General features: G+C 35.8%; 1 long non-coding RNA gene across 4 annotated transcripts in view; it reads right to left on the reverse strand.

Annotated features, from left to right (window-relative positions):
• The window catches only part of LOC143156290 (uncharacterized), a 98,479-nt gene that overhangs the window by 3,195 nt on the left and 69,453 nt on the right, over positions 1 to 25,831 (reverse strand). For 3 of the 4 annotated variants that reach the window (XR_012994594.1, XR_012994595.1, XR_012994593.1), the window contains exons 4-8: positions 18,325 to 18,424; positions 17,939 to 18,045; positions 11,813 to 11,887; positions 8,013 to 8,093; positions 7,572 to 7,717 (exon numbers count right to left, since the gene is read on the reverse strand). This is a non-coding gene — a long non-coding RNA (uncharacterized LOC143156290). Of the gene's footprint in view, positions 1 to 7,571; positions 7,718 to 7,995; positions 8,094 to 11,812; positions 11,888 to 17,938; positions 18,046 to 18,324; positions 18,425 to 25,831 lie in introns of all 4 variants that reach the window. The other variant, XR_012994596.1, reaches the window with a different exon arrangement.

Consider the following 25,831-nt stretch of genomic DNA (forward strand, 5'->3'; position numbering starts at 1 on the left):
CAAATGCCTTGATCCTGTGGAAGCACTGTTCAGCAATAACTAAAATATCGGTGTGTTATCAGCACTATTTTGGTCACCAATATAAAACACAGCATCATATAGGCTGCTATGAAGACAATTAACTTCATCCCATCCAGACCCAGTACCTTCCAGCAGTATTTTTTTAATTTTGCAAGACAACTCAAAATGTTTTCTTTATATTTTGATTCAACCATTGGTTAAGATACCCATCTTACCTTCCATCCATCTGATGCCTGTACAGTCATTTTATCTGTAAAGTTATAAGTTAGCTGTAGCTCAAGTAAATTGATGAAGAATACTAGTGAAAACCCAGGCAATAATTTTGTCTGGGAAAGACTCAAAATTCATGTACTTACGTGCACAGAGCTTGGGCCTTTTTGCAGTATATTAATTTTCTTGTAGTTACACTGTGTGGCATTCTTTGTAAGATGATATTTTGTCAGTACATGATGCAATCTGACAAACTAAATAAGTATTTTGTATCTGATTCTTCTGAATGCTTATATAAAAGGAGTCCAAAAAGTTGCAGAAATGTGAGCTTCATGGCTGTACGTACACCTTTTATACAGCAACATAAAAAACATTAATACTCACTTTAAAAATTGATACATCTGTCAATAAACTATCCTGATTTGTACAGCAACATATTAGTACATTGAAAAACACATACATTATAGAAAGATTATATTAAAAAAAATAAAATAATTGTTCTTTTCTTACATAACTTTTTGCTATTATGGAAAAGCTGGGGGGAGGGGAAACATGTATGGTGATGAAATTATGAGTAAGTCAGCCCAGAATAATCATTTGTTCAGTTATGATTATGAAAAATAGTTTAACAAAAATGCATAACTGTATAACATTTCTTTACTGTAACATCAGTGCCATTACCTATGGTTCCAGAAATCCTCTGGAACGTTTTTTGATATAACTGTTGATAATCCATACCATATTTGTAATACAAGTCTTTCATAATTATCACAGAACATTTTTTGCCAAACTAGTCCTTCACTCATTATAACTGCAAATAAATCAGTGAAAAGCACTACTTACAATGATCATATGGGAGAAATTAGATCTCTAAAAGTAAAAGAACTAAAAAACTGAAAAAATATCCTAGTTTTTCTATGATCAAATGAAAAAAAGAGCAAAGTTGGGAAAGTAGGGGTATGCTTTTAAGCATTCTAAGAAAATGTATAAATTTCATCTCCCAGTGGAAGACACTGGGCAAGAATACAGGAAAAATTCTGAGGTCTGAGTTAAATAACTATTGGGTACAGAACCTCTATATTGTAACAGAATTCTGGATAGATTTAAATGCAGTTCTGGATCGTGGAGTGGTATCATAGAATCATTGAGTCACTGAGGTTGGAAAAGACCTCTAAGATCATCCAGTCCAACCATCAACCCAACACCACCACCCACTAAACCATGTCCCTAAGTGCCTCATCTACACGTCTTCTGAATACGTCCAGGGATGGGGACTCAACCACTTCCCTGGGCAGCCTCTTCCAATGTTTCACCACTCTTTCAGTAAAGAAATTTTTCCTTACATCCAATCTAAACCTCCCCTGGCGCAACTTGAGGCCATTTCCTCTTGTCCTATCGCTAGTTACTTGGGAGAAGAGACCAACACCCACCTCGCTACAACCTCCTTTCAGGTAGTTGTAGAGAGCAATGAGGTCTCCCCTCAGCCTCCTTTTCTCCAGGCTAAACAGCCCCAGTTCCCTCAGCCAGTCCTCATAAGACTTGTTCTCCAGACCCTTCACCAGCCTCGTTGCCCTTCTCTGGACACGCTCTAACACCTCGACATCCTTCTTGTAGTGAGGGGCCCAAAACTGAACACAGTATTTGAGGTGCGGCCTTACCAGTGCCGAGTACAGGGGCACGATCACTTCCCTCCTCCTGCTGGCCACACTAGTTCTGATACAGGCCAGGATGCCATTGGCCTTCTTGGCCGCCTGGGCACACTGCCGGCTCATGTTCAGCCGGCTGTCAATCAGCACCCCCAGGTCCTTTTCCGACAGGCAGCTTTCCAGCCACTCTTCCCCAAGCCTGTAGCGCTGCATGGGGTTGTTGTGGACGAAGTGCAGGACCCAGCACTTGGCCTTGTTGAACCTCATACAGTTGACCTGGGCCCATCGATCCAGCCTGTCCAGGTCCCTCTGCAGAGCCTTCCTACCCTCGAGCAGATCCACACTCCCGCCCAACTTGGTGTCATCTGCAAACTGACTGAGGGTGCACTCAATCCCCTCATCCAGATCATCTATTATGTAACTGAAGAAAAGTTACTAGTATTTCTTCAAGAAGTGTTTTTGTATAGCCTTATACCATTGGTGGTTGGATCATAAAATACTTCAGATTGGTTTTTTTGCCAAACTCATATTTTAGGTCACATGATATATTGTACCTCGTCCAATGCTTTCTACTTTTTTTTTAAGAGTAGGGTTTTTATAATTTTCTCTATCAAGTTACTTAGAGCTGCTAAATCACCTTTTAGTAATTAATTGTTGTTTACTTCTTTTCTCACTCTATTGTCTTGCAATTTTTTAATTATCTAATTGGGTTTTTCTTGTCTGATATGTCACACTTCAGTAGTACCTCTCATAGGGCCTAAATCTGTTCTTCATTATACTTGTGGATCAGCCTTTTAGCCACTGACCACTTACTCATTGATGAACTAGCTATGAACATGTCTTTGTAACTGTCACTTCTGTATTCTCCTCTAAATACCGAAGATATCTGAAGTTCTGGATCAATTTTATCAGAATTCAGTTTGAGTCAAGAGAGCAATTTACCATTTACCTTTTTATCCTCTAGTTCCAATGCCTGGAAGGCTGAAGTAACTTTGTATCCTTTGGACAATCATCTTTGTTTTCTGTTTTCCATTAAGAGAGTTCAAAGGACACAGACATCTCCAGGTAGATATTGTCCAACTGAACAACAGAAAACATGATGATTTGCTGTAAGATAAATCTGCCAGAACACTAAGCGTAGTAGCGGCTTCATTGAAGGCTGCCAGTATTACTGAGACTGGCAGAGTGGCGACTTGGAACTGCATATTCAGTTCCACCAATTACTTTGCCAAGATAGGACATTCAAAGGATGCATTTCCTAGAGCTGTCCTATGGTTCTGCTCTTCTAAGAAGATGTCAACAGAAGACAGGTAGGCTAAGGTCCAACTATACCTGCATTATGTCATTTAAGAAAAATGCTTGGAAAATACAATAAATAAATAAGAACAATGTAAAGAAAACAGCCATAGAGAAATAGAGAGTTTGTTCTGTAGAAGTGCATAAACTGATGCCTTAAGCATCTCGTATTAGAGATGAAGCAACTGTTCCAAAAGGAGGTTAGGAAGAAGATCACAAAGCCCTGGGTTTGTTGACAATACTTTGTTGCAAAGTCAAACTCTGAGCTGAAGAGTAGCTATCCAAAGTTACAGAAAAAGGTTTTCAGAAAGAGAGAAATACGGTGATAAAAGGGTAATATACATGGCAACACACCTGTCTGTGGGGACAAAGCAAGATATAAGGATAGACAACTGAAGAAGAGAGTATTAAAGTAAAAAGCATAAATAGTTTCCTTTGTCACATTTTCCAGTGAGCATTTTTTCTTTGTCATATTTCCTTATCTCTTACCTAACTGACAGAAACATTCAGGAACAGGCAACAGATGTAATGAGCTGTAACCTGCAAAGTTGAGTTTCTCTAGTGCACCTCTTCGAGAAATCTACAGTCCAAGAACTACAACCTAGGATGCAGGGTGATACAGCTCTAAGAGTTTTGTCAGAATGAGGGAATGATATGTTTGTCATTCAGTATGAATGCCTACACCCATCACTGCCTGTGATGCTGAAATATCCTTCAAGGACAACTACAGAATTCTGATGACCTTAGCTTACATGTCAAAATCATGCTAGAAAAGGGATTTTAGCACCAGTCCTCGATTTCTGACAGGCTTGCAAATATCTAGGCAGAAATAATTATGTATCATTCTCTGAAAAATATATACTACATGTTGTGCTACACAGATAGGAACTTGTTAATCATTTAATATGACTTACGGTCAGACCTATTCTCAGTTTATGAAAATAATACTACAAATCCCATTTTATCTTCTTTCAGCCTAAATTGTTGCAATTATTAGTGGAACTACTATTTTTTGTGCAAAGGCAGCGATCAAAAGTCAGTCAGGATCAAGACAGAATACATCCATACCAGTAAATTAAACGTGCCAGGAACTACTCTTTGTCACTGAGGCCAATGATCATGGATCATCCAGCATCCACGGTATTAAACATGTAGACTGCCTATTGGAAATGAGCCTATGCCTATACAAACTCCTGAACCATTCCTGAGAATTATTTGGGGGAGCACAGGTAGCATGAGAATCCCTACTACCAGCAGATCCTAACTACCAGCATTACTGTTACATTTGTAAATAAAGGTGCAGCCTCTTACGCTGGACCAATAAAAAAAATCACAAAAGTAGGCATGATTCCTGACCTAATTAATCTGTAATCCAATTTGAAGTTAATCGTAAGTGAATGTGATAAATAGGAAGAAGAGATACCTGAACACTGTAATTAAAATATCACAACATGAATATGCAAGCTGTAAAACCTGATGGTCACACATTATGCAAAGGTCTGGATTCTTGTCAGGGAGACAAGAAAGAGAGGAAAGGGTCATTCAGCAGTTTTCTTCCACTGATGCAAAATTGAGCAATCACTGACTGGTCAATTTATTTAAAGATCACCGTAAGGTGAACTAACAGGAACAAGTTTAAGAAGAAGATGAATCCAAGAAGCATAGAGCATGCTTCAGGATTGTAATGGAAGAAAGTATAAAGACAGCCAATGAAGGAGCAGACAAATAAATTGCTATTTCACTCTGACATCACTGGAAAAAAGGAGGAATTTGAAATATGTGACATAGAAAGTGACATAGCAAATGACAAGTGGCAGAAATGAGAAAAACCCATGAAGGTTAAGGAAAAAAAAAATAATTTCATGAGACACAAAATGAGAAGAATAAAAAGTGTCATGGTCCAAATGATGGAACAGGAAAAAGATCTTACTACTTTAGTTTGAAATGTTTGCTCAGTGAGATGGTGGTAGTAAAGGAGAAAAGAAGAGAGATGACAGTCATGAGCATTTGGAGAGATTTCTCAGGTAACTGGGAAAAGAAGTTAAGGAAGTAAACAGTGTGGATAACTTAAGGCTGTGAGTGGGTGGATAAGAGTTTGTGATGCCAGAGAAAAGAAACAAGATGAGCAAGGTGAATGAACTGCTTCAGACTGATGAAAAGAGAAAAGGGAAAGAAAAATAGCACGGCAGAAAAGTGTCATTTCCGACCATCCTGTATATGAAGAATCCACAGAGTAAGACCTCCTACAGAAACAGATCTAAGTGCTAGATATGAGGATTAAAAAATGAGCCAGATAATTAGAAATGGCAATGAGAAATAGGAGAGAAAAAAATAGGCAGAGGCCGGGGCAAATGTTAACAGAGGGAGGATAAAGGGAGAGAGATGGGCTAAGAGGGGAAGATCTGAGGTACAAGAAGCGAATAAAAATTAACTGGATGGAGAATGCAGGTAAAACACTAAGGGCCAAACAGGTGTTAGGCAAGTGGTAGAAGTCATAAGCCATTTACCAATAAGACAATAAATGAATCAGTAACAACAAAACAATTATGGAAATTATCATAGAGAAGAATAACAAGTTTCACATGTTAATGCACGTGTCAATAACGGGGACAAAACAGAGACTTGGCTTGGTCAGTCAGTGATAGTCAAAGCAGCTGGACAGCAGTGAGCACCAGATGTTGGGGCTGCCACTCTAGTCTACCTGTAGTTAGTTAGAACCTAAGTCAAGGACCTAGATCAATTTACCACAATGCATTTTGTGTTCCATGTATGACCAGTACATACCAAAGGCTTATGGACCACATTTGAAGGAAAAGTAAGTGGTGCATATGTAGACAATGTAGTCATCTTCAATATAGACTGGGAAAACCTCACAAAATATTTTAATAAGGTCATCACTGAATTACAAAGGGCAGGTTTAACCATAAATCCTCAGACTAATGCTATGGCATAAGGTAACTGAATATCATAGGCATGCATCAAGATGAAAACTCAAATCAAAGAATCATTACCATTTTAAAAGCTGGAAATTAATCTTAAAAAAATACAGTTACATGTTATAATCTAGGTACATACAATTTTTTAAGTTTTTTGCAAGCTTAAAAGGAACTACACGAATAAAGACAGCAACCTAGCCCCAGGGGATGATAAGACCCTACACATCCTTCCATTTAGTATACCATTTTTGAAAAAATGCAGGTTTTACATTAACTTTGGTTATAGAAATATATCTTGGACAATTGGAACCTGTAGAGCGGTACATTACCCCAAAAAATTTATATTTAAGAATGAGCTAAAGAAAATGTTGTTCAGGGACTCAAACATGAGTAGTCAGGGTCTATTTCTTAAGCGTATGTGATATTTTATTTTCCTTGGTATATTAATAAGCAATCTTATCTGTAGGATGTTTTATTACTTTCTTTATGTTTGAAATAAATCTCTTTTAAAATAGAAACATTACAGAAGATTCATCAACTGATGTAACAGTTCTATTATTACATGCTAACATTTTTAAGCTTATTACTTTTCTCCAAAATTTGCAGTAGTATTACTAATTAACAGCTATATTTTTTTCCTATCTTTGGTTTCTAACTGCGTGATTTTTTCAAAGCATGTCTAAAGCAGAAGTCAGTTTGTATCTAAATACTAATTGACTCCATAGTTCTGCGTAATAAAAATCATTACATTAGACAAATTCACATTTTCCTTTGAACAAAATCTGTAAATATATTACTGAGAGTATTTAATACACTTAGTAAATTGCTATCAGGTAATGTATGTAAGACTGTAAAAACTTCTTTTTCAAATGGAGCTTAACTAAAATCACCGCCAATGTACTTTTTTTTGAAAGAAAATATCTAACTCAGTTTATAATAAAATGATCAGTTTTTTGTGGAGATTATCCTTGCATTTCTTTAAAATATTATTTTAAACAAATAATTTGATTAGAAAATTTCTAAAACTATTATAACTAAAATTTGGAGATGACTAATATTATGGAGATGATTAATCAATTCTTATAAGAAGTCATAACAGCAGTTTCAAAGATATATATTGTATAGGTGTTAATCAGCCATGAGGCAAAAATTATACATTTAGATGAATAAACAATTTTCACTGGATCATTTTTCAAATAATTCAAGAGCATACAAACAGAACATTTTCAAATAACTTACTAATTTAAAGACCTGCTACAAAACATAAAAGTAAACTCCTTTTCTAAGTAGTCTCAGTCAATAGTAGAACTAATTGAAAACCTATAAATTTAGTACAGTGCAGCATGTAGTCTCTATCTTGCTCTGCCTATACATCAATAGGTCATTCTCAGTTAATTAAGTGAAGGCATAATCAGCTTAATTTATGTAGTTCAGGGCAGTTAATGATATCTTAGTACAGTACCTGAACATTTGGCCTGCCCATATAACTAGCTGGATATACCCAGTTCATTCTGTAGCTCTTCAACTTCAGCTCTCCATTTTTTATCTCAGATTTCATTTAACACAGCTTAGTCTGGAGCTGCTAAATCTAATTTCTTGAGGCTAGAGCTGAAATAAAACCAGAACAAATTAACAGGTTAACAAAGCAATATGATTGGATTCTAGTCCGTGATAGTTTTTTATGCAGAAAAATCATAAAAGAAGGTGATAGTTCCAGATTAACTACTTGTATCATTTAAGTATGTAATATTTTTAAATAGTGTGATAGCAATACACAAAGGAATAATAATAGACAAAGATAGGACTGAAAAGCGTATTATTTTTCCCATAAATTATATAGTTAAAAAATGGCCATAAAAAGACAGAATTTTACAGAACACACTTACAACATATAGTGTGGTACCTCAATAAGATCATCCTTTTTCTGTCTCAGAGGAAGTGTTTCCTTCTGCTGTCTCTGTAGCTCATCTTCTCTTTTCTGAAGCTGCAAGTTTACACACAAAGACAAACCACAATGTCAACCAATTGGACCTCACTTAAGGAACCAAGGAGATCGATTTGTAAAGCAAAGGATGAACAGGACACCATTTCTGAAGTACGTTGCTCAAACTGCTCTTTCATTAAAAGATGCTCTCTCTTATTGATTTTGGCTTAAGTAATGAGAAAGCTTATCCAAAAATCTTTAGCATTTGGGCTCAAGTTAAGGAAATCAATAGAGTCATTTCCCATTTGAACTGCATATGTGAGTTTTATGTACGAGAGACAAGACAAAGCCCAAATCAGATAAATCGATAACATTGTCAATAGAACATGAAGCTGACAAATGGCATTTTTAAGCAATTAAAGAGAGCTGTAAACATACAGAAGCTAATCAATTACAGTGTTCTGGTATTAACAGTTTTTAATTTATACAAACATTATTAGGAATCCCAGGGAATGGAGATAATGAAACATGTTTCTTGCTACTGTTTAGGGATTATGACAGTAAAGTTTTTCTTGTCTCCATATGTAAATCTTCCGATGCTCATGGGAAGAAAAGGAAATATTTAATTAATCATTGAATTCCTTTACTATCATGTGTACATGTGTAATAAACACAGTGGTCACAGTCCCTGACTGCATTTTTTCACCCAATCTGGAGTACAAGGACAACTGAAGTATGCAAGTATCCAGTAGTACAAGGCATAGAATCATAGAAATGTTGATTACAAGGGATGTCTAGAGGTCACCCAGTTGAACATCTCACTCAAAGTAGGACCACAACCAGTACTAGATTGGGTCAGCTTTGGCTTTGTCTAGACAAGTTTCAAAAAATCCCAAGGATGGAGATTCCATCACCCAGCTTCATAAACTCTTCCAGTGCTCGATGACCGTCCAGATGAAGCACCTTTTCTAATGTCCACACTGAAGCTGAAACTTGTAGCTTTTGCCTTTTAATATACAAAATGCCACTACTAAGAAGAGTTCAAGCTCCATCATCCTTGTAGTTTACCTTCACATTTCACTGACTGCTATTAAAAGTCTCTTTAGCCTTTCCTTCACCAGGCTAAGTCATCTCTCGTTGAAGATCATGTGCTCCAGGTCTCTAACCATGTTATACTCTTGATAGCCCTCTTTTGGACCCTTTCCAGTTTTTCAACATCCTTCGTGAACTGTAAGGCCGATATGAACAAAACACTCCAGGTACAGCCCCCTCAGTGTGAAGCATAAAGGAATAATAGCTTCCTTTGATATATTCTCCGCACTCCTTCCAATGTAGCCCAGTTTGCCTTATTTGTGATGATAGCATTCCGTACATACTCAGCTTGCAGTCCAATATAACCTCTCCTTTCAGTAGAGCTGTGTCCTGGTTTCGGCAGGGATAGAGTTAATTTCCTTCCTAGTAGCTGGTACAGTGCTGTGTTTTGGATTTAGGGTGAGAACAATGTTGATAACACACCGATGTTTTAGTTGTTGCTAGGTAGTGTTTACACTAGTCAAGGACTTTTCAGCTCCCCATGCTCTACCGACTGAGAAGGCTGGAGGTGCACAAGAAGCTGGGAGGGGCCACAGCCAGGACAGCTGACCCCAACTGGCCAAAGGGATATTCCATACCATGTGACATCATGCTCAGTATATAAAGCTGGGGGAAGAAGAAGGAAGGGGGGGACGTTCAGAGTGATGGCGTTTGTCTTCCCAAGTAACCGTTAAGCGTGATGGAGCCCTGCTTTCCTGGAGGTGGCTGAACACCTGCCTGCCCATGGGAAGTAGTGAATGAATTCCTTGTTTTGCTTTGCTTGCATGCGCGGCTTTTGCTTTACCTATTAAACTGTCTTTATCTCAACCCATGAGTTTCCTCACTTTTACCCTTCCGATTCTCTCTCCCATCCCACTGGGGGGGAGTGAGCGAGCGGCTGCGTGGTGCTCAATTGCCGACTGAGGTTAAACCACGACAAGCTGCTACTAAGTCAATTAGTTTGCAGGCTGTACTGATGCACTTGGTTATTCTGTCTGAAGTGCAGGACTTTGCACTTCTCTTTTTAAACTTTATTAAGTTTCTGTTGGTCCAGCCTCTAAGTTTCTCAACGTTTTTCTGTCCAGCATCTCACTTAACCTTCCCTTCCCAATTTAGCCTCATGTGCAAATTTGCTGAGGGTCCATTCTATCTTGTCTTCCTGATCATTGATGAAAATAACTGAATAAGAAAGGCTGCGGTATTGACTGGTTGTCATCTGGAAGCTGAGCCATTAATTACTAACCTCTGAGTCCAAACGCCAGCTCATTTTTCAATCCATCTACCAACCCATTCATCTAACACATTCATCTCAGCTTATAAATAAAAATACAGTTGAAAAGGATGTTAAAAGTCTTGCTAAAGTTGAGTTACATTACATTACAGGCTCACTCTGGCCCACGTAACCAATCATTCCAACATAGAAGGCAATCAGATTAGTCAATCATGATGCCCATGCTGACTGTTCAGGTGCAACAAGTGCGTGTGCGTAACTCAACATGTGCAAACCTTCCTCATAACATAATTCTCAGAATCCAGAGGCACATATTATACTTGAAGATAACTTAGCCAAAAAATGATGAGCCTCATCAGCAATAAGAGCAGTACTTCAAGAAATGAGAGCTCTTCAAATGTCCATATGCACACTAACATACAGCTTGCACTTACACTTTGTTACATGACAACAGCCTTCTTTTCCTTTTCCTAGTCACACAGGACACATTCATATTCTACAATTGCTTATGCCCAGCATATAGATATATAAGGTAACAACATTTCTATTCCTGTTCATCTAAAGAAATGTACGTCTAGAAACACCAAAGAGCTTTAAAAGAGAAAAGCAGCCACAAAACTTGTTCTTTTTGACCCAAAATCTCAAAGATTATCCTTCTCTTCTTCTATTGATAGTCCAAATGTACATTCACACTTTAAATAAATCCAAGAAAATGCTTTAACAACTACCCAGTGGAGCAGTGTTGGAGCACTTAAAGCAATCAGCAACTGTAGAACAATAGTGGCCCTCAGCAATCCAAAATATTGCATTTGGTGATGGTATGACAGAAAATGAAGAAAAATTTTCCCAACAATGCCAGTAATATTGCCTGACCTCTGGTGCATTATGCCCTGATTTTATTAGGGAGATCCATTTCAGCAGTTTCATAGCAAAACTCAATTCAGGCCACTATCCATTTGGACAGCCATTGAGTAGAAATGGCTAAATTTGGAAAATGAACACCATAGGAAATTTCCTGATATCTGTGGACCTGTGAATATCAACAGTGTTCTTCACTTTGAACGTATGAAAGGTAAATGTTTATTTCAGAGGTCTCAAGTTCAGGAAGAAAAACTGGAAGCCTAATTTAACTCTTGCAGACAAAAGGAGAGAAATTTTGGCTATATTAGAAGAGAGATTCTCCCTCTGAAAAACAGATGCAAGAAGGGTCATCCTTCATATAGTTGAATTTGTCCTCCTCTTAGCACCAGTAATGGCAAGAAGAAAACAGCTTTCATAGCTAGAGGAAGAAATAAACAGGTACTTAATATTTCAAAAGGAGACTCATTAATATATACAGTTCTAATTTTACATCCCACTGGACCATAGGGTCTCTAAAGGTAGATAATTTTAAAATACTCCTCAACAAATGTCTGAACTGCAGGATGAGAGAAAAGCAGAAGCCTGATCAATAGAAGAGTGGTAGATTAAAACAGACCTTGAGTGGACGTTGAAAGAGTTGAGTGAGAAGGGACTGTTATCAGTTTAGGCAGATGACTCAAAATTGTGGGACCTAAAAGGAAAAAGAAAGAAGAGCTGTGAACAGATTTGCAAGAAACTTGTTTCTATTATTGTTAGCATAGAAGACTATGTTCTCATCTATCTTGTGCAGGAGATGCACCTTGTAATTGTAATTGTTGTCCAAGAGGTCAATTGAGCAACTGCATTTGGCAGAATTGAACATTTCTACAAGCAAAGAAGTTCTAATGACTATTGACTCAACAGTCACTTCAACAAACTCTATGATCTGTAAAGACATATAACTTGACTTTGAACATTCAACTTCACACCTAGATGCTTGAAAAGAACCTTAGCCTTCCACAGAGGTGTGAATGTGTAGAGTGAGTATTACTCTGTTAATCTCTTTATTGACCACTCATTTGGATAGGCATCAAGGGACACCTGTATGTCAGTGTTTGTGGGAAATTATTGTTAACGTCTTGTTGAAAACTAACAGCATAAAAGGAGACTAAAATGAAAGACCTTGAAATGATAATGATCCCTGCTGAGAACAACTGAATATATGACAAAAGATATTCTGGAGACCAAGAGCTATAAAACAGTTTTCAGTATTTCATAGGGTTTTTTCCATATTCTTTATTCTTTCACTTTTCTCTTTACTGTTTTTATATTCTATTTTTTTATTCTTTATTAGTTTTTAGTCTCAATAGAAAAAATTTTGGTTAGTTTTAACATCTTGACCGTGAACTGGAACATACAAAGATTTAGCTTTCTTATATCCAAAATGGTTTGCTAACTTCCTTCTCTTCTGGTACCAAAATACAGTCACTGAAGAAGACTCTTATGATGTGTATAGGTGTAAATGCTCCAAAGGTTTAGAAATACAGGAATCACCAGTGGCCTCCACCATTAATAGAAGTAAAGTATATAATGCAGTCTCCTTTCTTACAGAAAACAGAAAGATGTCTACAGTGACATGACATCCTGAACATATCATTAATGGGTAATGCAAAAATTAAAGCGGTTTTCTAATCTTTAGTGATGGGATAGAAATTTAGCATCAACAACTAAGGCTACAACATAAAAAACAACTGCAAATGAAAAGAATTTTGGCTACTCCTGAATTTTCTTGCCCTAAGAGCAGAGCAGACTCTCTGCCACTCTGCAAATGAAAAGACCATGGTCTTAGCTGGGAATGAAACATTTTATTGGCTAGGTTTCAAAGTTACTTTCTCTTTACACACGTTTCTCTAGCCTAAAATGAGCGTAAGATGCCTGTATTTCATGCTGGTCTCTATAAGTTGGAAAAATATCAAGCACTGAACTGATATTATATCACATACAATCAACAAGGAAATAGCATAGCCTGGGGTATGCCCACTTACTGAAGGCACATGACCTTCTTGCACGACAGTGAATAAAACAGGTGGCATAACTAAGTCCTAAAGAGAAGTACATAAAATGCATTGCCTGTTTGTTCATTGTTATACTCTGGGATTCCTCTTGTGGTTTAACCCGGCAGGCAGCTTAACACCACACAGCCGTTCGCTCACTCGCCACCCCAGTGGGATGGGGGAGAGAATCGGGGAAAAAAAAAAGTAAAATGCATGGGTTGAGGTAAAGACAGTTTAATAAGACAGCAAAGGAAGGGAAAATAATAATAATAATAATAATAATAATAATGATGATAAAAGAATATACAAAATAAGTGATGCACAATGCAATTGCTCACCACCCGCTGACCAATGCCCAGCCAGTTCCTGAGCAGCGGCCCCCCCGGCCAGCTTTCCCCCAGTTTATGTACTGAGCATGACGTCACATGGTATGGAATACACCTTTGGCCAGTTTGGGTCAGCTGTCCTGGCTGTGCCCCCTCTCCCATCTTCTCGCTGGCAGGGCATGAGAAGCTGAGAAGTCCTTGACCAGTGTAAGCACTACCTAGCAACATCTAAAACATCGGTGTGTTATCAACATTATTCTCATCCTAAATCCAAAACACAGCACTGTACCAGCTACTAGGAAGAAAATTAACTCTATCCCAGCTGAAACCAGGACACCTCTAAAAAAAAAATCTGAAATAATTAAGCTTAGCTTTTTTTCCCATCAGAACCTAAAAATACAATTCACCAGAACATAAAAACCCATGGGTGACACCGATTTTTTTCTGTTTTTCTAACAGCTCTAAAATATGAAAAACTTAAAGATGATCAGCCATCCATGCAATTCCCACTGCATGCATGACACAACCAAATTGAAAGACTGACTGAAAAGTTATGAGGTATTTGTGAAATTATCCTTTCTCAATACACTTTCATAAGGGAGATACTGTACAAGACCAGACAATAGTAAGTAAAATTACTGATGTCAAGAAATATTGATATTTTTAAAATTAATGACTGTCATCAGCTTGCAGGTTTTCAGGGAGGCTGTTTTCTTGACCCAGTGCATGTCTTCTTTTAATCTGTCTTCACCTCCTTTCCAGCTATTTTCTACTATCTCAAAACAGAGAGTACAAGTCTAATCTCTGACTGGTGTAGTTAACTACTTCAGTTAGCATAGTTAAGTTCTTCCTTGAGTCTTCTCAGGACAGAAAATGAGAACAAAATGAGTTTACAGGAAACAGAACAAAATGAGGAGTTTACAAAATCACATAGGTACACCTCATTACAAATCCAGCCAAGTCCAGGAGGAAACACTGATCCTCTGAAGGCAGAGAAGCAGAATTCACTTCTGTCACAAAACTTGGTTTTCTTGAGCATATAATTAATCCTTTTATGCCTTTCTTCCTTATCAATAAATTCCTGACAAGATTTCCTTAGATGAGAGGGCTCTTGTGTAACAGTATCCATGAATATCTGGAAAGCACTCAGATAAAATAAAAAATTTATATTCCTCTTTTTTGAAAATTTAGTGCACAGTATATCAGTTCTGAGTCCTCACATTAAGATTTCTGTAATGGTAGAATTTCACAGAAGTTTGCATCAATATGGAAACTTCTATTCCTTTTCTAGTATATTCTACAGAATTTGAAAGATTAAGTGTGAATAAGCTTGTTAGAAAACTTCTTGAAGACAAATAGATGAAGACAGGAATTCCTGCTCCATTTGAAATTACCAAAAATCTCAGAGAAACCCTGAATTTAATTTTTTATTCTTATCTCAGAAGCTGACAAGAGACTTTTTCTGATTTCTTTGGGTTTCTTGGTTGCCTTGTCTAAAACAGAAAAAACTGTTATATTGTATATTGCACAATATAAGTTAATTGGCTCAGAAAAACTGCATTCTCCAGAATACTTTGCCAGTTTAAGTCTGACGCTATAACTGTTAGCAAAGGGAGAACTCCAGGGATTGGGAGTTGAATACTTATATGCTGCTGTTAAATGAAGCAGTTGTGCTTGAGAAGCCTCTGCCTGAATGCAATTCATTTTACATCATCATCTGGGGAGAAAGTATAGTTTAAGATGTAAACTGAAATGGCATCTTCTGGTAATGCAGAAATATCCCTCAGTTGACTTGCAGAAAGAAACGAAGCTGAAAACTGGACCAGTATAAAACAATTGATCATTTTGGTTTTGGTAGTAGTCGTCTTACAAATGTTTCTTAGGCTGAAAGTCATTCTGTATATGGGAATGCAGTAAGCGTGTCACTGGGGGTAATCATGTCTGAACTGCTTAAGCACACAATGCCACCAATGTAATTTAAATAAACTTTTTCTAAGAAAGAAATATGGATTCAAAAGATGAACTGTAAATCCAGGCGTGCTTTCCAAAATCTATACATTCTTGAATATACAGATATGCAGATTGAAACAAATATCAGAGAAAAAGAAAACAGCTCCAGTATACAAGACATATCCTAGTTCAACCTCTACCGTTCATTAATACATTTTTATTGTCTGCATTTTGCTGCTAATATAAGAGTGAATCCCAAAACAGAAACCAGCTTAACTAACATGAGATGAAATAGGACTTAGTTTACATATTGGTTTCAATATTTGTAACTGGACCTGTCCACAAAATGGATCCTGAACCATTACTGATTAACTTTAAACTTCAAAAAAACTGTTTATAAGCCAGGAAAAGATGTGAAATGAATCAATAACAATAAGTTATCAATATCAATATTAATAGCATAAAACCTAAGGATAAATGAGAAGTCAAAAGAATAAGACACAAACATGAGGACTTTTGTACTTTTGAATGAAAGTAAAAATGTTTTTTTTTGTAGCAGGCAAGGGCAAAGTCCACAAAGATGGAAAAAGCCCACAATGAAACTGACTAAATAAATAAATATGTCAATAAATAAAACCGTTAAAAATTCAATTCTACTACATCCAGGGATTTTGATCTTTGCTTTTGATGAACTTTTCACCGACTGTTTTTCCTCATTTTTATGAACGAATACAAGGGGAGTTGTGAATGTGAATATAAAGGTGAGCACTAAGGGCAACCAAAGCATTTGGTGTAGAAAAAATGTGATGAAAAGCAAGGTCACCTGGGGTGCAAAATAAGTGCTAATAAAACAAGATGTGGAAGACAAGGCTAGAAAAAGAACTGGCACTCACAGACTCAAAGACAGATATGTAAACACAGAGATTCAGGGGGAATTTATAAGGTAAAAGATACACCTAGGGAAAACTGATATTTAGGGTGAGTGGGTGTGGAAAAGTTGGACAAAGAAGGTATACAAAGTAGATAGAAAGTGACAGCGGAAAAGGTACTTGAGTGGGGATATAATATATTGCAGCCATTCAAGGGTCTATGTAAAGTTCCATTTTCTTCAGGTTACAGTTTCCTTCCTTTCTCCTTCTACTCTAAACTCAGCTCTCCTTTACATCCATACGTGACAGACAAGCCCCTTCCCTACTGTTATTTCACAATCTACTTTCTAAATTTATGGCTTCAAACTGGTTTCATCTGAAGTTTGCTTTTCTCTAAGTTTTATAATCCAGATGGTGCTTTTATTTTGAAGAGAGAAAAATCTCTGTTTTAGCAAAGTCAGCTGCACTTAGAGTTCTCTAAGTGGAATTAGGTACTTGTATGTAGCTTAGTCATTACCTGATTCAGCTCCTGCAGCCAGGGACCTAAGCAGAGGGACCCTTTGCATCATATTACTATTATGTCGTATGACCGGGTTGTGCTAATGGAGGAGAGTTGGAAGGATACAGGCTCCTTCATCTACCTACTAAATCTGTGGCAGCAAAACAATACATTCCTACTCTATGTGTATATAACAGAGTTATCTTTGGAAATGCAAAATCTATATTTAAATAGACCTTGAGTTTATATTTAGATTTAAATACTTTTCTAGAATTTTGTCTTCTCAACTTAAGCAAGCGTCCTCCCCCAAAGTATGCAACTAATTTATGTATTTAAACAATTTATTGCACAGATTACTCTTATTTTGGTTATAGTCAAGCTTTCTCTATGAAAAATATTTCTGAGGCTTAATCTTTTAGGCATTTGAAATTGCATCAAGTTAATACTTCACATACAGGTCATCGGTGTATATGAATATACTATTAATTCATTAATATCTAAAAGAAGGTTTTGTTTATACAGTAAAAAAAAATGAATCACTGTTGCTTGACTATTTTCTTTATAACCTTAGGAATTACAAAACACATGCTATTTATAAAATTACTTTTTGCAAAACTCAATGTTCATGTCTTTCTGTATTTCTAAATAAGATTTTTTCAAAAACTTGGTTAGCTGCACCACTTAAACATGAGTTTGGCAGCAGTGTTGGTGTCACAGAGATTATATGCTTGGACTTCAAGGAGGTCAATGAGATTGCTGCAGAGCTCACTGTACAATAGCCTTCACTAGATAATCCATAGTGCAGCACTGTCAAATTATGAACGTGCACTTGCAGTTTTCCAAGGAAGAGAATTCAAAATGAGCAACTCCATCTGGACCATTCTTTTTTTCATTCTTTTTTTTTTCACTTTTTTCCATTCTTTTTTTTTTTTTCAAAGTGTCTTCCTCATAATGAAAATAACAATTACATTCACAATTAAAGACCCTTATGGTAAGTATTAGACGCTGCTATAGAATGCAGCATCTATCCACTAAATATACTTTATAAAGTGCATACACATTTACCTGAAAATGCTTATCCAGGAGTCTTTGCCAAATCTTTGGAAGCTGTATGACGTATTACTGTTACATGAACTAACAGTGTCAAATCAGCAGATTTGTAGTAAAAAAAACTGCAGAGAAAAACACATAGACCACAAAAAGACAGAAGGATTATGAGAGAGAAAATGCCTTCAGAAAATTAACACTTCCCAAAAGTTTTACTTAATAGCTTATGAAAACATTTTGAATATTTGAGGGTATTACTATATTCAAGTTTCGTTTTCCCCTAAATATAGGTGATGTCATCTTACTTTAAATATATTACTATTAAATGGCTGCAACCATCTTCTTCCCATATTCAATGCTGCATATATAACTCAAAAGATAGAGACTCAGGAGATCTGCCATACCTGTAGCACTTGTAATAAATTGCACGTGATCCTTAGTGTACAAAGATTCTCCTTTCTCTTCCTTTCTGTCTCCACATGGGTATGAATTCTAGTTATATAGCTGTAAGGAGAAGAAGTAAGGATTTATTTCCAGTTTAAAATGTTATTTTTGTTCACTTATGTTTTTACATTTGTTGCTTGCTTTGATTTGTGCTTATACTCTCTCCTGCTGAACAAAGTGTACTGCCCGTTGCTCTGTTTTGTTTCTTTTCCACCAGCACATAGCGTTTGTATGCACTTAACTATTAAATGTAATTACATTATCAAAAAGAGTCTCACTGAGAAAAATCCCTCCACATTTAGTTTGTAATTTATATGGTGCATATACCCCTGCTACCTAGATGCTATTTACAGTTTCAAAGTATTAATTAGAGAAAAGCAATCCACAAAAAGATATTTTGTCAGATAAAACAATCACAGCTTCCACCAGTAAATACATTGACAGTCAAACTGTGAAGTAAACAATAAGAAATCCTAAAAACTAAACTAAAGCCATATTCTTTTCGTACTCTTTTAAGGGAAGCCAAGTCCTAGAAATGGTAGAAAAGGAAGATAAGTTCCAAAACCAGCAGTCCTTCCAGAGAAATACGGCCTGAATTCTCTTATGGAACAGGAGACTGAGGTGCATTTCAATACCCTAACAAACGTTTAATGGTTGAGAATCTCTTTTATAAAACCAGATATAGTTCTGACTATTATCAGTTGTATTTTGGATGCTTCCAAATGCAAAAAGAGAATCTACAGGTGATACTCTGTAATGCATCACACTGCTGCCAATAATTTTTGGTGCGAAGTGAACATACCCTTCCAATACATGAGGCTTCACCTTCATATATTCTTCTAAATGATTCAGTGGCAAAAAAAAAAAAAAATCACTTAAATCTTATCTACTTAGTATCACCACCTTTTCAGTTTAATACAGATACCTAAAGTGCTTACTTAGACAACTGCTGTATAAAGAGGAAAACAAGAGTGCTCAGTGACTTTGATGTTCTTTTAGCATTATAGTTCATCTGACCTCTAATAATTTTGTATAATTTAAAGTGAAGGAGAGTGGAATCAAAATGCAAAATCTCACTAACAAAGTATTCCAAAATTTAATTGTTAATTTAATACATATAAATATATTTTGCCATACTCAGTTCTTCAGTTGGAAGCCTGACATCTGAATCAAATTCAGCATGAATTCAAATATTGTTTTACTCCTCTGGTCCGCAATGATTAGAAAACCATTTTTTTCTTAATCTTGTGTCAATTGGATGGACTATTTAAATATCTTGGGAAGGTGCAGTTCAAAGAAACAAAGACAGGAGAAAAGTCCTGTTATATATTGAATGAATAAATGAGAATATCTCCAGAAGATTTCCAGGACCTACTTAGATGCCTGAAGTAGCCAGTGTAAATGTCAAATACCTTCGGTAAGAAAAGGAGCCTGAAAACAGAGACAAAAATTAAAAATCTTAATATTCTAAAACATTAAAACATGGGTTAACTTTCTGAAGGTTCACTACGCCTGCTTTATTGTGCTCATTTTCTCTGGTGAATTTTCAATTTTCTCTTTAAAAACCTATTACAAATTTCTCTTTAATTCAATCTTGGGTAAACAACAGATGTAACCTATGCATTTATGACTATCAGAGGGATTTCCACATTTTACACATTCATTCCCATTGTAGTTGTGACATAATACTAATGCCATCTAGCCTATGTTTTTCTGATCATGAAATATAACTCCACGTATTTTATCAGTTGCCAGTGGCCACAAGATAGATCAAAAATTTGGCATTTCTTAGTTTGTGTATTTTTAGTTTCTGTTTTTTAAGTCCCAATGCACCATTCCAAACCTAATATTGCTTGTCAATCATTTGGTAATCTGACAGCAGTCCCAGTAATATCATGACCTGGCCGGCGTACAACTGGCAGTCTAATGGGCTCTCCTTTATAAAGTACAAGAACTTTGTGTGATGTGTCCTGCAAGCAAATGGCAGCGTTTTCACCAGTGAGTACATGCCCCGTAGTTTTCAATGTTTGCTCCCATAACATTCCAGGGGAGCTGGAAAATGCACTTCAGGATCATTTGCCGTTTCTCTGTGCACAGCAACAAGGCATTCTTTGATTTCTGCCACTTTACAGAGCTAAGTGGTGGCTCTAGCAGCCTGCCACTAACAATCAACTGAATAGAAGTGCTCTGACATGATGCTCAGTTGGGACCACCATTCACAGCAGCATACTCAACTTCAGCTAAACCTGGTACCTTAAAAGTACTTATTTAGCTACTTTTAATAAAGAACAGAAGATAAGAAGTCTTTTATTTCCTGCCAAGAGGCTTGCTGGGTCTAGTGATGAAGGGTGGAAGCAGGTTAGGTTCAAGAATTTCACCTTCCTTGTGTGCTGTGTCTTATCAAGATGTCCACAGGTTCGCCATGATTTGGCTCGCTAACTCTATTAGTAGCACTTAGACAAATGTTTTCATCTCTGAGTAATTTCCTTAGCAGGAGGTAGATCTTGCCTTGAATCTTTTCCCACACACATATTCACTTCTGTCTTTTGTTGTTCTGGCAATATCAGCAAACTAATGTCTTAAGAAAGCCTTCACCTACTAATTATTAAAAAGGGGGGGAGGGGGGGGAAGAGAGAGAGAAAAAGATAATCCAATTCCAATCTTTTTCTTTTTTTTCTTTTTCTTTTTTTTGCAAAGTAGACACAAGGTCAGGTGATCTATTGTATCCTCTATTAGAGATCCCCCATAATCATAGACGCTTCAGGAATTTATTAAGAATACAGCTCTAAACTTTTCTCAGGTTGGTATATTTTTCAATTATAAATTAAGAAAATCAAAACCATATTGAAATTTTGGTATATTACCACCCAATATGCCCGAATGTATTGAAAAAACCCCACTCTATTGCAACACTGTTTTAATAGATAGTTGTGTTCATTATGTTAAAAGCTACAGTTAAAAGTATCTTTCTCTTTTATTCTCCATATTTTGAAAGGTACTTTTTCTGCAGATTCAACAATAGCAGCCTGTATCAAATTAATATTGTTTATATGCTGTATGTGAGAGTTCAAGCACTGCTTTAAATGCATAGAGTTCTCCACAAAAACGAGATTAGCAGTTTCAGCACTGCAATGTAACAGTATTATGAAATTATTACAGAAATCAATAACGCTTTCATTTCCAGAACTAATCTGATGGTAAGATCTTGTTTATAAAGATATTAAACAAATGCATTATTCACATTTTGTAACGATTTTTGAGAAAAAGGACATTTTTTTAATTATCACATGGAAGTGGTGTAATAAATGAGTGTAATTTTTATTAACAGGAGTTAATTTACATAAAACAAATGCTCATTGAATTATTGGGTATGATAATATCTACATGCCTAGTCCTGTTTGTCATATTTTGTGCCTTTTGGCGACATCAGAATTATAACAACCTGATTTATGCACTAAATTTAATGCATAATATGACAACATACCGATAGGTATGCCTTATAATGTATAATTTAAACATGATTGCTATATATTTCACCCATATTTTCTTGGCTTTACAAAGATTTCTCATGCATCTAGAAATCTCGATTGTAATGCAGGTTGCCAGATATGAATGTCTGTTTGAATTAATGAACATTTTTATAAAAATACTCTGACTATGAATGTTTTAAAAACCTTGTCATAACATTCACCAAACTTACACATGACAGCTAGCATGTGTTACTGCATTTTCATCTTAAATATTTGATGACTGCCTCTTTAAATCCAAGATTCATAACCCAAAGGGTTTCATTTTCTTACAGCATATGTAATTCAAGAGACATTTATTAGTATAGTTCTCATTTTATGCATCAACAAAATATTTTGCAGAGAACCATTAGATAAACTCCCTGCTTTTCAGACTTTTTTTCTGAACATTTTAATTATAATTGTATGTTTTCTTTGACAATATTTGTACACAGACTATTTGCAATGCTCCCTGCTTCCCCATCTCCAGCCCCATTGGAACTGAAAGAAGAATTCTGCAATATACAATAATGCAGAGTCAGAAAATATGAAAAGCATCAACTGGAATCTCATACACACTAGATTAAATATCTGAAAACCCTTGGTAAGCTTTTTTTAACCTCTGAACATACCCTAAGAAACATTACTGTATACAATTATAATTCATAAAAAATTGCTAAACACAGATGTTCATCTAATGCTGTTAAACTACTCTTACTGAAGCATAAAATGAAGATTTCTGTATTCGTTATTGTCCACACGTAAAAAATTCAGAAATAAAAAATATCAGATATTAAAATGTTTATAATTATTTAAGAAGCAGATCAACAAACCATTGTTGGTGCAATATATTACTATGTTAGCACTGAAGGTTGTCCACTGACAGGTCACTCTCACTTGACCTTCTATGCACAGAAAGGTAGTTCACCATGGTAACCTTGGTCTTGTGGCTTTCCATACAGTAAATCATTTCAGCCCTCTTCATGTAATTCTTTTATTGGCTGTGCAATTGAAATGTCATGCTTCACGAACAGAGAAGCTAGTAATTTCTTATGGGTGATTAAACTACCTCTGTAATGTATGAGCATGAATGGAACTGTATGCAACAGACTTAAGCATACACTTCATTTTTTAAAATTCTTGATATTTTTCAGATGCTTACAAGGAAGTTTGCTGTGAGAATAAAAAACAATTCTTTTTCATAAATGCATCCTAAACAAACACCAAACAGCATCCCTTTTAGATTACCTTCAGGAGCAAAATGAAAACAGCAGCCTAGAAAAAAATAAGTATTTAACTTTTTTTTTAAATTAATAGCTAATTTTTAATCGTACTGACAAATTCCAAAAGTCAAGCTAGTTTATAAAGGCCAAGTTAGGCCCAAAGCAGGAGCTGACATTCTTATTTTAATTATATTAATATATAAAGGTGAGCTATTGTAGAAAATAGTAAAAAAAAAAACAACAACCTGGAGATGGGCAGACTCCTTCAGCTATTATTTCATTTTAGTATTTACATTCATTGTAATCTTGATATAGAATTGAACAAATAAGCCTGATGCTTTCTTTGGAGAATTACTCCTTTGAATTCAAACTATAATCTAACAACAGAAAACGAATGGGCTTTTTAAATGATAAAGATGCGCTCAGAGGAACTTCATATCTTCTAAGTTTTCTTTTATAAAATGTCACACTTCCTTATATAACTGTAATATAAAACACTTGCTGTAACTCTATTTGCATGAAGTTCATACTAGGGTTTTTTTGTCTTTTTCTGCTTTTGCATCTGTCAGGTTGATACAAATCTGAATGAAAGACATACAAAAGCATGTGTGTATGCAGTACACAAACTGATACATCTTTCAAAAACATTAGCAAAAAGACTTTGATATCACCATTTTTACATTCTTTTCTAAATAAAAAAAAAAATCCGCTATGCCTTTTATAGAGCAAAATGATATCTTATGATTTTCATAATTTTAATTAACAATAAATTATGATAATCCTGACTTTCGTTTTACTTTCCCAGTTGTACTCATTCCTGCACGCAATGAGAAAATAATATTAATCAGTGATTTATTAAAAATTAAAGTAAATAACTGACAATTGAAAATGCAGTGATAAATCGAGAAACCATTTGACTGCTGAGTTCTGGAATAAATATAATAATTTAACCACCTCTAATCACTGCATCAAAAAAAGTATGTGGAATAAGCTTATCAAGGAGAGGGTGGAAGGATCTAACAGATGCTAGAAAATTCTTCTTTAGTGTTTTTAAAAGATCACAGAAACCTGTTTCTGTTGAGCTTAAGAACCCGGATCTACTATCAGGGGATCTATTTGTAAACGTATAAAAGTGGTAATATAGTAGACTGACATCCCATTCAACTGAATTAATGACCTCATGATGAGAATGGCAGCTGCTAGTCAGAAACCTGAAAACAGTCCCAGTTCAAATTGTGAATTTTCTATCTTGACTACTTTCTACAGGATATTTAATGTCTTATTTATGATAAAGATATCATAGCAAAAAGACAGTTGCATGCAGACTTAAGGAAAGTTTCACCTAAGCAGTAGTGTTATTATTAAGCAGTGGGACACCTTCAAAAATATAAAAAAGCACACAGAAAACATACAAAATGCTTCTAACGCCTCTTTGCCCTTCAGTTACCAGTGGTACAAAATCAAGGTTGTGATTTCCTTTGTAAAGCGTAGTAAAGGAAGAAATCTGATCTCCTGTCTTTTTATATAGGGCTGGTATCTCACACAATGTCTGAGCATTGGCCCAAGTCCCATTTCATTTTAGAAAAAAAATCTCAGATAAACTTATTTTTGAGGTGGGGATAGAGCAAACACCTTCTCAAATGAACACACGAAAAGGGCTACCTCCTGTTTGACTCAGCCAAAAAAAAGAGAATGGATTTCATTTGGAGTCATTTTATCTTATTTCTCTTCTGCTCCATTGCGGAACATTGCTGGAGTCCCCTTATGTCTGAGAAAAGTTCCAGTGTTAACTACAAATCTTTAGCATGAAATTGCAAGCTACATAAAGATAGGCACAATGAAAAATCACAAAGAGAGAGACTGCAATCCCTCATTCTTCTGCTGGTCACTTTCTGTATTTTCCTTTGACTATCCAGTAAGTCAGACTACATTTTTCATAGCTCTTAAACAGAAAAGGATTTCTATTAGACCATCTAGATACCTTTTGAGAAAATCTATATATTCTCAACAGTCCCACAGATTTCCTCTGAATTTAAAAATAACAGCTAAACCCGTGATAATATAGCAATAACCCCATGAAATGGCATGGTGTCATTTAAACAGAAAAAAAAAAGTTTGTTTATAGCAGTAATTATGAAAGAGAAAACCTAAAGGAAATGCGTGTAGCATCACAACTAACATGGTCTTACAAGGGAAAACAAGAGATTTTTTTACCTCCCTAGTGGGAAATAAACAAATCAAATATATTAGATATAAACTGTTCAGAAAAAAAGGAGTAAGGATTCTATAATGACTAGAAGTACAAACATCAGGACTGTAGGTGCTTGCTAGGTTAAAGAATTCTTTCTTTTAAAAAAATTTCTAAACTCTCTCCTGTGGTTGAAAAACAGGGCTATATTTGAATTTTTTTCCACATTTGTACAGGTGTCTCTATACTACATCTAAGCTCTACTGACCATACAACTTAGGTCCTGGATTCACAAAGAGCTTTGTATGATCTTAACACTAAGTAGGAATCTCCTGTCTGTTTTCCTGGTACATTAACTGAGAATTCTAGCCTATTGTCTTTTTATTTTCTTGTAAGAAATCCCTTCACTACCCCACACTGTGACAGACTCTCAAGATATCCACGTAGCCTGTCTGTTATCTAACACTTTGACTTACAGTCAGATGCAAACTGCCATCAGGAATTGCATTTTGCTTCTTAAAAGAATTATTATTTCTTTCACAACACAAAC

This window comes from Aptenodytes patagonicus, chromosome 2 (assembly GCF_965638725.1).
Source record: "Aptenodytes patagonicus chromosome 2, bAptPat1.pri.cur, whole genome shotgun sequence".
Lineage (NCBI taxonomy): Eukaryota > Metazoa > Chordata > Aves > Sphenisciformes > Spheniscidae > Aptenodytes > Aptenodytes patagonicus.